Source organism: Taudactylus pleione, unplaced genomic scaffold (assembly GCF_031769625.1).
Source record: "Taudactylus pleione unplaced genomic scaffold, aTauple2 ptg000448l, whole genome shotgun sequence".
NCBI classification, from domain to species: Eukaryota; Metazoa; Chordata; class Amphibia; order Anura; family Myobatrachidae; genus Taudactylus; species Taudactylus pleione.
In genome coordinates, this window is record NW_028284850.1 from 761,780 (window position 1) to 775,658 (window position 13,879).

The window sequence follows — 13,879 nt, forward strand, 5'->3', positions numbered from 1 at the left end:
GGCAGGGAATGACGCTGGACACTGGCTGAAGACGTCAGGTTCCTCTCCGTGAAGGGGATTTAGACATTACCAAATCAGCAATCCCATGATAAGAGCGCTACGTCACGCAACCTGAACTCTCGCGACACTTTTCCCGAGACATGCCGATCACCATGGTGACGTCACAGCAGCCTTTCAGCCATCTCCTACACACAGGCAGGCACGCTCAATCGAGGCGCCTAACGCGTCGATGTAGACCCCCCAGAAACTAGGGTTAGAATAACATAATTGGCAGCAGCACCCACACAGCTGATCACAGACCGGCTCCCACACCGCGCGGCCGCAGTCGGTCGGGCTTTCAAAAGCTGCCCGGTCTTGGGAGCCTGTGAGAAGGAAGGATCTGGTTCGATTGTTTTAGCCTGGGTAATGGCGTCGCTCCCCCCCGCCATGGCTCCCTGTCTCCTTGCTCTCTCAGTGAGGGAGAGTGGCCGCCACCTGCAGGAGCCAACCAGGCCAGGGCAGCTCCACGCCAGCCCCGACATCCAGCCGCCCGCACCGGCCCCGGGGGAGAAAACGTGAGGTGAGGCCTGGGTGCAGCGGGAGGAGCCGAGGCGGCTCTTAGTGCCATGTAACCGGGCGGCCTCTGCCCACCACAGCGCCCGCTGCTGCGTCACTGCGGCCCGGGTCAGTGCGAGCGACGAGACACGGGGCTCCCTGGCCGGAGGGAGGGCGGCTGTGGGGGGCAGGGGGCTCTGCTGCGGGTGACAGGGGTGTCTGTGGTAGCAGAAGCCCTGGGAAGGGGGGGCCCGAGTGGGTGGGGAAGTGAAGGAGTAGAGGAGGGGGTTCATTCATTCTGCTGCTGACACATCCCAGCACTCTATATATAACACACACACAATCGTCATCCTCACACTAACTCTATATTTATTGTGAAAACCCACCAGCTAATCCTCACCCACCAGCTAATCCTCACTAACAAAGTTGCTGTAACAAGTTTACACAGTTTCATACTTGTGTGCCTCTGTCACTATCTGCATAATTAAAGCATGTACATCAAGATGAGTATTGAGCCTCCAAAAATGTACAGAACACAAGGGACATGATTTTGTTTCCTGATAGTAGAAGCTGCCATGTTATCTCTGTGTGGTAGCGTTACATTGCTGCTTCACTAGTTAATAACTAATCCAGAATAAGTGAACTCAAGCAGCCACCCACAAAATAGCTCTAACCAACTATTAATGTAAACAGTACAGAATAAGTGAACTCAATTTTAATCACTTAAGGATGCGTTTAGTAAAATCATAAATCATACATTTATTAAAAAGAAAAAAGCATAACATTAGACATAAAACGGATACAAAAATTATTGCAATACCCACATATAATGAAGCATAAATGTTTCAAAAAACTACCCAGTCACTGGTAATAAAAATGATACTTCCACTGGTTCTAGATGATTGTGTCCACTTAAATTCAAACAGGATAATAGCTGCAGTTAATGTCCTTAGCCGCATTAAGTCATGCATAAGACTTGATGAAATGTCTCTTTTGTGAAGAATTATAGCAATTTTGCATATGGTTTATAGCAGCAATAAACTTTAAACTTGAACAGTGTTCTTGTGAACAATTGTAGCAATGGTACGTAAAGCCTGTAGCAGCATTAGGGTTAGAACTTGATACAGTGTCACTGTGGTCCAAAAGCAGCTATGGCAAAAAGCTTGTTTGTGAGTAGCTTATAACAGTAGGATCATGGTGTGGCAAGATAGGCTAATAGAACATGCCAGTTTTTATATGGAGATCATAGTCCCGGTATAATTACCCAGCTCACAATTCCCACGCAAAACCTGGGGGGTAAGACTGGTCCGGTAATAGCCGTCTGCTGTGTAGCGTCTCCTAACCAGGTGAAAATCAGCAATCCCGCTCCTGGTCCAGCTGCAGATATGAATCACAGGAGCCACGAAGGATAGTGCCACAAACCTTGTAGTGAGGTCCGCTGTGCTGTTATATTCAACACAGGAACACAATCCCTCCAGATGGAAACAGTGTTGTGGTCAAGCAGTAGATGGGTAATAGTAAAAAGTCCCCGACTAGTTTCTCCGTCATGGGATGGTTTTTTCAAAAGGGTTAGGTTAGTATTACTAAAACTTTGAAAAAACCATCACATGACGGAGAAACTAGTCGGGGACTTTTTACTATTACCCATCTATGCTTGACCACAACACCGTTTCTATCTGGAGGGATTGTGTTCCTGTGTTGAATATCACAGCACAGCGGACCTCACTCCAAGGTGTGTGGCACTATCCTTTGTGGCTCCTGTGATTCATATTTGCAGTTGGACCAGGAGCGGGATTGCTGATTTTCGCCTGGTTAGGAGACGCTACACAGCAGACGGCTGTTACCGGACCAGTCTTAAGCTGGGCATCCACTATACAATTATCTGTCAAATCTGGCTGGTTGGAATGAAAACCTTGTAATATATGGGAGCAAATGACAGTCGATCATATGGTTTTAAGCACTGAAAAAAAGACAAAAAAATTGTTAAAATTGGTTAAAATTGTGTGTTTTAACCAACTTGTCTGAACGACCATTTTTGGCTATTTTCCAGTGTTTGTGAGCAAATGGACGATTGTCATTTGCTCACATACATTACCAGGTTTTCATTCCAACCAGCCAGATTTGACAGATATCTGACAGAAAATTGTATAGTGGATGCCCAGCTTTACCCCCCCCAGGTTTCGTGTGGGAATTGTGAGCTGGGTAATTATACCGGGACTATGATCTCCATATAAAAACTGGCATGTTTTATTAGCCTATCTTGCCACACCATGATCCTACTGTTATAAGCTACTCACAAACAAGCTTTTTGCCATAGCTGCTTTTGGACCACAGTGACACTGTATCAAGTTCTAACCCTATTGGTGCTACAGGCTTTACGTACCATTGCTACAATTGTTCACAAGAACACTGTTCAAGTTTAAAGTTTATTGCTGCTATAAACCATATGCAAAATTGCTATAATTCTTCACAAAAGAGACATTTCATCAAGTCTTATGCATGACTTAATGCGGCTAAGGACATTAACTGCAGCTATTATCCTGTTTGAATTTAAGTGGACACAATCATCTAGAACCAGTGGAAGTATCATTTTTATTACCAGTGACTGGGTAGTTTTTTGAAACATTTATGCTTCATTATATGTGGGTATTGCAATAATTTTTGTATCCGTTTTATGTGTAATGTTATGCTTTGTTTTTTCTATTTAATGAATTAATGATTTATGATTTTACTAAGCTCACCCTTAAGTGATTGAAATTGAGTTTACTTATACCCCTTTTACACCAAAGCAAAAACCTGGGTTTTTGCAGGGTCTACCCGGGTTGCAGCTCAGTGTAAAAGGGTCCCTGAAAAATAACCTGGGTCAAGTGACCCTGCAATCCAACCCAAGTAGCTACCAGGGTTGGACCCAGGATGGACCCAGGTAATGGTGCAGTGTAAACGGTGCAACCCAGGTTATCTGATCTGGATCATGCCTAAAATGAGCGGATTGGTGGTTGTGGAGCATTCACCTCCCACTTTTTCTGACCTCACAGGTTTAGCAGGGCAGACCTGAGTTCAGTGTGAACAGGGCTGACCTGGGAGTAACCCAGATCAAAGGTGCAGTGTAAATGGGTCTGACCAGGGTTGGAACCATGTCCAAAAACCCAGGTCGGACCTGGGTTTTTGGTGGAAAAGAGGTATTATTCTGTACTGTTTACATTAATAGTTGGTTAGAGCTATTTTGTGGGTGGCTGCTTTAGGTTTATCTGTATACATAGTGGACAACTTGACATTCTATTGCGCCTAGATTTTCTTTGTTTCAACTTTTACTTAGTTAATAACCAAATGTTGTTGTTTTAGGCCTGCCGACTCCCCGGCGTGTGGTTTGCGTTGAAAATGCAAGTACAAGTAATCGTGTAAATGTTTGACATGCGGCCGTGCATGGATTGCATTTTGTGTATTGTACGGTACAGTAGCTTTTACAATGCACAAAACTGGTTACTTCAAGGGTTTTTGTTTGTTTTTTAACTCTTCATATCTTCTATTTTTTTTTTTTTATTAGATTGCACCTGAAACGCAGATCATGCTTCTATTTGTTACAGATGTGTCCACATACACATGTTCTCAAATGGTATCAACTAGCCCCATCTGACGTGCCATAGACTTTGCAGCACTAAAATTCCTTATTAAAAAATGTCTTATTTGTGCATCTAATTCGAGAACATTACAATGCATGAGTACCCTGCACACTGGTGTTGACACTTCATGTATCTCCTGTGTGCCACTTAGTCCGATATGAGTGACCATGTAAAGTTATGCTTAATCTGCGATATTATACTAATTATTTTGTGACAAAAGTACTTAGTGTGCCTAGTACCCCAAAAGCGTCTTTGTATGCGACTGTGACACGAAATACAGGAACAATTATGAAAGTACGGAGCTCGCTACCCATGGTGGAGCGTCTAGCCCCCCTTGCACCATATGGTGAATGGGGACATATCTGTAGGTAATTTTAGTTTCTCTCAGAGACTCAGTATTTCTAAAAACATTTGCAGCAGCTGTATTGGGATGGGGTAGACATTGTGGAAATAGATCAGTTTAAAATTAAACCACTTGCGTAAAAGACATTAGAAGCTGTCCGCTCATAATCATTGCTGCTTTTGCCATGATATTGCAGAAGTCTTGGAACAGCATGAATACTGAATTTCCTACAAATATGTATTGGAAGAACATCTAAACCAGTGGTTCTCAACCCTCAAGTTTACTCGGCAGTAGGGAGGCCAATCCCGGGAGCGGGATCCCAAGATTTTGGCCTAAAATTATAATTAATTTTTTTTTAAATGCCGGGCAGCACTGAGCACCTCCAGCAGAGTGCTATGACGCTGCCCGGCTCCCACTTCCCTGGGCTGTTCGCACTGTGCAGCGTGACGTGAGGACATAGGTCACCCTGTGCAGCCCTGCAGTTTCCCTGTCCCCACTGCCCGGTAAGTCACTGTAGGGGCTGGGTGGGAGAATTTTATTTTTTTTAAACCAGGCCTATCCCGTTATTGAGATTTTTTTTTTTTTCATTCCCCGGATTGAAAAAACAGCCCGGGATTGGCCTCCCTACTCAGCAGGTCATGTTTTGAGGATTTCTTTGGAAGTAGGTGGGATAATTATTCAATTTACCTGTGCGTGATTAGTGATCCACAAAACATGACATGTTGGTGATACTTTAGGACTGGAACCACTGATCTTAACAAACTTGTTTTCTTTAGGTGTCACTCCATAGTGGTGTACATAATAACCAATTTTTTTTTTTTTATTACAACATTTATCTAATATGGTATTAAATGCGTAAGCTGCTAACTGTGCTAGTTTTATGTTGGTCCTTCTTCTTTTTTTTTTTTTTTTTAGATTACCAAATTGGCGCATACATTTTTTTTTATACAAATGTCCTTGAATTGCTAGACCCTGATTGGATAGAGAATCTTGTTGGTCTGTGTACAATTGTTGACTATCAGGGTAGCATGAAGTCTCTTACTATCCCTTTCTTTGGCCCCCACACTGCACAATTGGAACTATGTGGATTGGCCTGCTACATGTATACATTACTGGATTACCTCATGGGTTTCTGTAGTAGAAGACCAGCTGCTATTCCAGGTATAATAAAGAGAACAGTGCACTTTATATAATGAGACCTACTGAAGACCGTCCAATTAAATTAATTGAATGTGTCCGTTAACAGTATTTAATTTTCTGTTGGTCATTTTGCTGATTAGGTGAAATGTTCTGAGACGCTAGTAAACGGCATAAGATTGCTGTAATTAATCTCACTTAACTTGCTAATATTTTTCCAAAACCCGCTCCGAAATTGCTTTTTTTCTACTTCAGGGTCCATAGGGTATCCACAGGATACCTTGGGGTATAGGTGTGACGTCAGTCGCAGGGCACCAAAGAGTTAAGCTTTCTGCCTCCCAGGATGCACTAGGTCCCCCTCCTATACCCCGCCCCCGGGCCAAGGCACCTCAGTTTAGTTTGGTGCCCGGCCGGCGTCGGGTGCACCTGTCGGAGTGGGGGCTAGAAGAGCCCCTGAAGCTTTCTTCAGTGCAGCTGTGGCTGCACATCTGGATGTACAGCATGGACAGTCAGTCCTGACGTCCATGCTGTCTTCCCTACACCCCCGCCGGTACCAGAACGCCGGTACCGATCCGGGGATGCTGGTGAGCATCTGGGGTCACAGCTAGCGGTGACCCCAGATGTTCCGGACCATGGCCGGATCCAAGGGGGACAAAGGTAAGCAGGCGGGGTCCCGCGGTGGGTCCCCGCTGGTCACATGGTCCTAAGTCCCCAGGCAGGGGGCTCCCTGGGGACTGGCTGCAGCGTGGAGCCAGGTACTGAACCTGCGCTTTCCACTACCCCCTGGGACAGCGGACCGCAGCAGAGCGGTAGCGCTGCGGCGTCCCAGGGGTTAAATGCATGCCAGGGGAGCGCGCCTTCCCTGTCTCACAGCCGGCGCCTCCCCCGCTGCACACAGCCCTCTCTGCACTGCGCTGACTGGTCCTGTGTCAGCGCTCCTCCCCCAGGCCAGCTTCTCTCTGCTCCTCGGCGGCCATCTTCTCTGCAACGCATGGTGAACGCTGCTGGAAGTCTGGAAGGAAGCATCGTGGTCTGGGTCCCCCCGCATACCTCTCCTCCGCTGTGGCTCAGGTCTGTGTATGCAGCGCTGTGTCCTACCAGGCCCTGTGTCTGTGTAGTTGAGTGATCAGCGCTGTTAGTGCAGGAATTGTTATTTCTCTGCATTGTATGTGACTGTGCTAGCGCTGCCTGTAACTTTTCTTCTCTAAAAACTGTCAGCTTTATTACTGTCCCTGTTCTTTCTGCTAAAGCCCTTGCGGTGCGGTGCTGCAGGGTGGTCTCTCGCCTATTTAATACTTAATTGGTGAGAGAGGTCACATACGTGGTGCCATCATGTCTGAAAGTGATTTTCCCCTCCGGCTACAGTGTACCACGTGCAAAGTACCGTTAGCGGAGGGGGAGGGTAGCACGGAGGGCCTTTGCCGGCAGTGTTTGTCCATGGAGCGGCCTATTACGGTTACAGCACCGGTACAGGAGCCGCCCTGGGCTTGTTTCGCTCAGGCGTTAACAGCTTTAGTGGGCCAGTTAGCTCCGCAGCCCGCGTTTACTCCGATGGGTTTGTCCCAGCAGTCTGTGGTGTCGTCACCCATGCAGGGGTTCCCACGACAATTGGTGGTACCCTACAGTCTCCCTATTTCCCCGCTCCCGGGTTCTCAGGAGCCAGCGTGGGTTAACTCCCTGACGAGTTCTGTACAGCACTTGTCGGATGTGTTGCAAGGGGAGTCTGTGATGCGGCCTCATAAAAGGCCGGTGGCGTCTCTGTCCGCTCCTTATGAGGATGACGAAGGGACGTCTGACGATGGGGAGATTCTGGATCCTTACGATCAGGAACCTCTCCATACTAAGGACGCTGATGCTAAGTCCAAAGTATATATTCCTGGACTTATTCGGGCGGTCCGCACAGCCTTGGTGATTGAGGACGAAGTTCCCCCAGCGGCTAAATCTAAGTATGCCTTTTTCAAAGATGTGAAGGGCGATGCCACAGTCTTTCCTCTTTCGGGTCAGTTGGTGGACCATTTAGAGGAGGCGTGGAAACAACCTGGCAAAAGATACCAGCCGCAGAGACGCCTGGCGGTGGCTTATCCGTTCGCGGATAATTATTTTGCTAAGTGGGAATCCCCTCCACAGGTGGATTCTCACGTGACCCGTCTTGTCCGTAGTGCCACATTGCCGATGCCATCCATGTCCTCCCTTAAGGATGCTACGGACCGCAAGGTAGAAATCTGCCTGAAGTCCGCTTATTCCCTTGCAGGGGGGGCAGCACGGCCGGCTATGGTCATTTGCTGGGTTGCCAGAGCGATGGAGCGCTGGGCGGATTCATTAGAGGCTTCTTTTGAATCAGACTGTCCGGCCGAACAGGCGGAGTTGATTGGCAATCTCCGTGATTCGGCCACCTACATCAACGAGGCGGCTCTAGACATTAGTACTCTGGTGTCTAGAATTTCTTCAGCAGCGGTAGCTGCTCGTCGCACCTTGTGGCTGCGATCCTGGAAGGCGGACGCAGATTCCAAGAAAGGTCTGGAAGCGTTGCCGTTTACCGGAGAAGTTCTCTTCGGTCTGGATCTGGATAAGATTGTGGCCACGCTGGCGGCAGCCAAATCTGCTTGTCTCCCGTCGGCAGCTGCTCCTTCTGGTTCTGGACCATCGTCCTTTCGGTCATCTAGGGCCCAGGGCAGGCCCAAACCACAGTCGTTTCCTCGACAGGCTGGCCCTAAGAAATCGGTCAAGCCCCGGAAACAGGCATGGAGTACCAGACGTCCGGCCCCCAAGCCAGATGACAAGCCTGCGGCCTGACGGTCCGGGTCTCCCCTTGGGGGATCCCAGGGTGGGAGGCCGCCTGCTGCAGTTCTCCCGGTGTTGGTCGTTCACTACGACAGACACTTGGGTTCTGGAGGTGGTCTCCCACGGGTACGCCCTCTCCTTCCGGCACAGACCCCCGGCTCGATTCTTCACCACTGGTCTACCATCAGACCGGAACAAGGCTTCGGAGCTGCGGAAGGTATTGCACACTATGCTCCAGGCTGGAGTTATAGTGCCTGTTCCATTCTCCCAGAGGGGCCAGGGTTTCTATTCAAATCTATTTTTGGTACAGAAACCCAATGGGTCATATCGTCCGATTCTCAACCTCAAAGCACTCAACAAGTCTTTGCGGGTCCCGAAGTTTCGGATGGAGACCCTACGGTCCATCATTCTGGCGCTGGAACCTGGGGACTACATGGTATCCTTGGACATACAGGACGCTTACCTGCATGTCCCTATTCTTTTGCGCCATCAAGAGTTCCTTCGGTTTGCAATCCGCAGCGACCACTTCCAGTTTCGGGCGTTACCTTTTGGCCTGGCGACAGCACCACGTGTTTTCACCAAGGTGATGGCGGTCATGGCGGCTTCTCTGCGGCTGCAAGGAGTCCGCATGTTGCTGTTCTTGGACGACCTGTTATTGGTGGCAGGATCTCCAGAGCTCCTGTTACACCACTTGGACCTGACCATTGCACTGCTGCAACGGCACGGCTGGCTAATCAACTGGCAGAAGTCCACTCTAATCCCGTCTCGGAGGATTCTGCATCTTTGAGCCTTATTGGACTCGGGACAGCAAAGGATCTTCGTGACGGAGGACAAGATCTCTGCCTTACAGTCAAGGGTGCGCAGTTGTCTGCACAGCCGCCGGGTGTCCTTACACTCGGCGATGAGGCTACTGGGCTCCATGGTGTCGGTGTTCGACATGGTGGAATACGCCCAGTTTCACTCCAGACCTCTGCAGCACCTGATCCTGTCCAAGTGGAACGGGCTGCCTCAGTCTCTGAAGTTCCAGACGATTGTGCTCACCCCGGAGGTTCGCCTGTCCCTTGCGTGGTGGTTAAAGACGACCCACCTCAACAAGGGACGTCCGTTCTGGGTTCCAAATTGGGTCCTGTTGACAACGGACGCCAGTCTTCGGGGCTGGGGAGCAGTTTCGGGTCCACACTTGTTCCAGGGCAGGTGGACGCCGACAGAAGCGGAGCTTCCAATAAATATCTTGGAACTCCGTGCGGTCTTCAATGCTCTCCTGCAGGCACAGCGGTTTCTCCAGGGTCACCCGGTGCAGGTCCAGTCGGACAATGCTACCACCGTGGCCTACATAAACAGGCAAGGAGGAACTGGCAGTCGGGCGGCTCTCGTAGAGGTCTCTCGGATCCTGGTTTGGGCGGAGCGCAATCTTCCGGCCATATCAGCGGTCTTCATCCCGGGAGTGCTAAATTGGGAGGCGGACTTTCTACGTCGCCATGACGTTCATCCAGGGGAATGGTCCCTGCACCCGGACGTTTTTCAACTACTGGTGGACAGGTGGGGTCTTCCAGAAATCGACCTCATGGCGTCCCGGCACAACAACAAGTTGCCGGTGTACGGGTCTCGCACAAGAGACGAAGGGGCGTCTCTGGTGGATGCTCTGTCCGTCCGGTGGACGTTCCGGTTCGCATACCTGTTCCCTCCGGTCTCCCTTCTTCCACGGGTAATCCGGAAATTCAAACAGGAAGGAGGGACGCTCCTGTTGATAGCTCCCGCGTGGCCCAGACGGCACTGGTTCTCAGACCTTCAGGGTCTGTCCGTGGACAGTCCTCTGCGGTTGCCGCTACGACCGGACCTTCTGTCTCAGGGTCCTTGCCTTCACCCGGACCTGACTCGGCTGTCTTTGACGGCGTGGCTGTTGAGACGGCCATGCTGAGGTCCCGGGGGTTTTCCAGCTCTGTGGTGCGTACCATGTTACGAGCTCGGAAACAGTCTTCCGCGAGGATATACCATCGCGTGTGGCATACGTTCTTCCAGTGGTGTCGACCGAGAGGTTATGCACCGCGGGAGTTTCGTCTGTCTCGGATTCTCGCCTTCCTGCAAGCGGGACTAGATCATGGGCTTCGCCTTTGCTTCTTTGAAGGTACAGGTTTCGGCCCTATCTGTCTGGTTTCACCGTAGGATTGCTACAATCCCGGATGTGCGCACCTTTATGCAAGGTGTTCTCCGTATTCAGCCGCCCTTTGTTCCACCTGTGGCGCCTTGGGATTTGGCTGTGGTCCTGAGGGCTCTCCAAGGACCGCCGTTTGAACCACTGGGCTCAGTGGATATTAAATGGCTAACAGCTAAGACTGTTTTCCTTCTGGCCATTGCTTCGGCCAGACGTGTTTCTGAGTTAGGGGCTCTTTCTTGTAGACCCCCTTTCTTGGTTTTTCATGGGAACAGGGCAGTGCTCCGCACTCGGCCCGAGTTTCTTCCCAAAGTTGTTTCCCAGTTTCATGTTAACGAGGAAATAGTTGTTCCGGCCTTTAACTCACCGGGTCTTTCCGTGGGTGAGGCCTCTTTGGATGTTGTGCGGGCCTTAAGGACTTATGTTGACCGCACTTCTTCGTTTAGGAAGTCGGAAGCTTTGTTTGTCCTCTATGGCTTCCGTAAAAAGGGTTGGCCTGCTTCAAAGCAAACTTTGGCAGCCTGGATCCGTATGGCTATTTCTGAAGCTTATCTTCATGAAGGCCTACCGGTCCCTCCTTCTTTGAAGGCTCATTCCACTAGGTCTGTGGGTCCTTCGTGGGCAGCTCGACGTGGTGCCTCGGCAGTTCAGATCTGCAAGGCTGCTACGTGGTCTTCTGTCCATACCTTCGTGAGGTATTACAGGTTTGACACCTTCGCCTCTCAGGATGCTTCCTTCGGGCGGCAGATTCTCCTTTCTGCACAGGAGCGTCCCCACCCTTAAAGGATACTGCTTTGGGACATCCCCAAGGTATCCTGTGGATACCCTATGGACCCTGAAGTAGAAAATGAGATTTGGTAAGAACTTACCCTTGTTATCTCTATTTCTACGAAGTCCATAGGGTTCCACAGGACTCCCGCCCTGGCGCACCTGTGCTGCAGATGGGCTTTGCTCTGGTCACCGGTTTTCCGTCTCCCTCTGGTGAGAATGTGATTCTTGTATGTGTCCAGATCTTTGTTCTCTCTCTTCCTTCTCCTCCTCCGGCCTATGGCTTGGTAACTAACTGAGGTGCCTTGGCCCGGGGGCGGGGTATAGGAGGGGGACCTAGTGCATCCTGGGAGGCTGAAAGCTTAACTCTTTGGTGCCCTGCGACTGACGTCACACCTATACCCCAAGGTATCCTGTGGAACCCTATGGACTTCGTAGAAATAGAGATAACAAGGGTAAGTTCTTACCATATCTCATATTTTTATGATTGAATTAAATCAATAAAATCTATTTATAACTTATCCAACACCATTTTATTTAAAAAAAAAAAAAAAAAAAAAAAATCCCAACTTCTAAATTATTAGCAGTGCTAATAATTTACTCCTAGGCTTTTTTGTTTTTTGTATTGTGTGTACTAAGTAGCAAGAATTATTGACAGCTGGTACAAGGCCTAGAGGTGAGGAGGGTTTGACAATGGCGGTCACTCTTTGTTTGAGCACCCTGCTTTCTGCTTGACACCCCAGATCACCACTACTCTCAGTAGAGCAGAGCGGTGAGCCTCATCTGGCCAGAACCTTCATAATGGCCGCAAGAAGAGGGTGCCCTGGAGACTACAGTGGCATCACCGTATGCCGGCCCATATTTTGTTCTAAGTCCCGCCGATGCACTGGTTCACCTCTGTCTGGGTTACTAGCACCCATCACCTGTCACAACCCGTACAGTTCCTATTTACTACCTGGTGTCTCTCTCTGCTCTGGTGCTTCTAGCACACTCCGCTGATCCAACAAACTTTTGACATATAAACTAGACTGTACTAGAAGAACCAGAGAAGAGAGCAACACCCCGTGCAGGAAAGAGGAACTCCATTTGTTGTGATAGGTGCAGGGTGCTAGATTGAACACTAGGTTATTATCCTGCAAATGACAGGGGTCCCTGTGGTTCATTTATTATCTTAGAGGGGGTGGTTGGAGACTGGAGTTTTCTTCTGCTATGTGAATAATGCCATCACCTTTGCAGCACCTTTTTATAGGGATTCAGGTCTTCGCCCACTTCCTGTCTCTGGTGGGCGGAACAATACCATAAAATCTCTCAAAGTGTAAGTCAATGTATACTGCTATTCAGGTGATATATTCCCCTAAAGTGCAGCAGTAAACCACCATATAGACCTGATCCTTTTCTAACAGACACACACCTTGAAAAAGACCTATTACAGGTTGAAACTCGTTGGTGGCTGCAACAAATTGATCCTATAGGAGAGAAGGTACAGCTCAGTAGGGGGAGCTAATGTAAATTTCCTCAATATGCATTACATTGTACCTTTTCCAAAAAAGGACTAATATGGTACGCAGCCATTTGTGTTTTTATTTATAATAAATACTTTACTGTTACACTATAGATGTGTTCCCCTTATGTTTTTTAAGATATCCTCACAAGGAACAATAGGACATTAAGGGACACGTAGTGTTGGAAAAACTTTATTTACATTGAAGGATTCAGGATTGGACTACTATTGAGGTTCTTTATTTGGGACTATTGTTTAAATCGTCATTGTGAAGACCATCTACAGGAAATTTTCCTCCTCAAATCATGTGACTAACAACTATTATTTATTTGTATTATTCCTTTTCATCATATATGTGCATCAGGGACTTTGGATGTACCAGATTTATAATTCTCACCTTTTAAATTGGGTTTTATTGTATCTTTTTGAGGTAGAGCGCTTGGACCCTCTGTTATTGCTATATCTGTTTCTGTGATTTGGGGTTTATCACTCAGGTACAAGCAGCCGTCCTTCAGTGTGAATGCCCAGGTGATTATATATTTGTTAACCAAGTGTTAGGTGCCCTAGTGGGGAGTAAGAAGTACTGTAGATGAAAGTAAATTAGGGAGAAGCACAAGAGGGTAAATGGCTCTGCTCGTAAAAGCTTACATTCTAAAAGGGAGGGGCAGACAAACAGGTGTGACAGAGATGGGGTAGATGGGGAGGACGGAACATTTAGCAATACGTTTAATGAAGTAGTGAGTCTTAAGATCCCGTTTGATTGTAGAGAGGTTGACAGTCTGATGGGGAGAGGGAGAGAGTTGCAAAGGGGGAGAGCAGCACGGGCAAAATCGTGAAGGTGGGAGGAAGTTATCAGTTGGCATGCAAGACAGCTTGCATTTGTTGAACGAAGAGGATGGACTGGAGAGTGAAGGGAGATAAGCGCAGCAATGTAAATGGGAGAAGATTGGGTGAGGGCTTTGTAAGCGAGCGTGAGAAACTTGAATTGGGTTCTGAAAGGGACAGGGAGCCAGTGGAGGGCTTGGAGGGGAGGGGAGGCAGAT

At 48.6% G+C, this 13,879-nt stretch overlaps 1 protein-coding gene across 3 annotated transcripts in view; it reads left to right on the plus strand.

The window, feature by feature from the left end:
* Positions 1 to 343: 343 nt before the first annotated feature.
* LOC148505583 (chromatin-remodeling ATPase INO80-like) overlaps positions 344 to 13,879 on the plus strand; it is a 192,723-nt gene continuing 179,187 nt past the window's right edge. The window contains exons 1-2 of one of the 3 annotated variants that reach the window (XM_088448045.1): positions 344 to 559; positions 3,877 to 3,932. The gene's annotated coding sequence lies outside the window, so the exon portion shown is untranslated. The remainder of the gene's footprint in view (positions 560 to 3,876; positions 3,933 to 13,879) is intronic. The other 2 variants (XM_088448044.1, XM_088448042.1) reach the window with 2 other exon arrangements.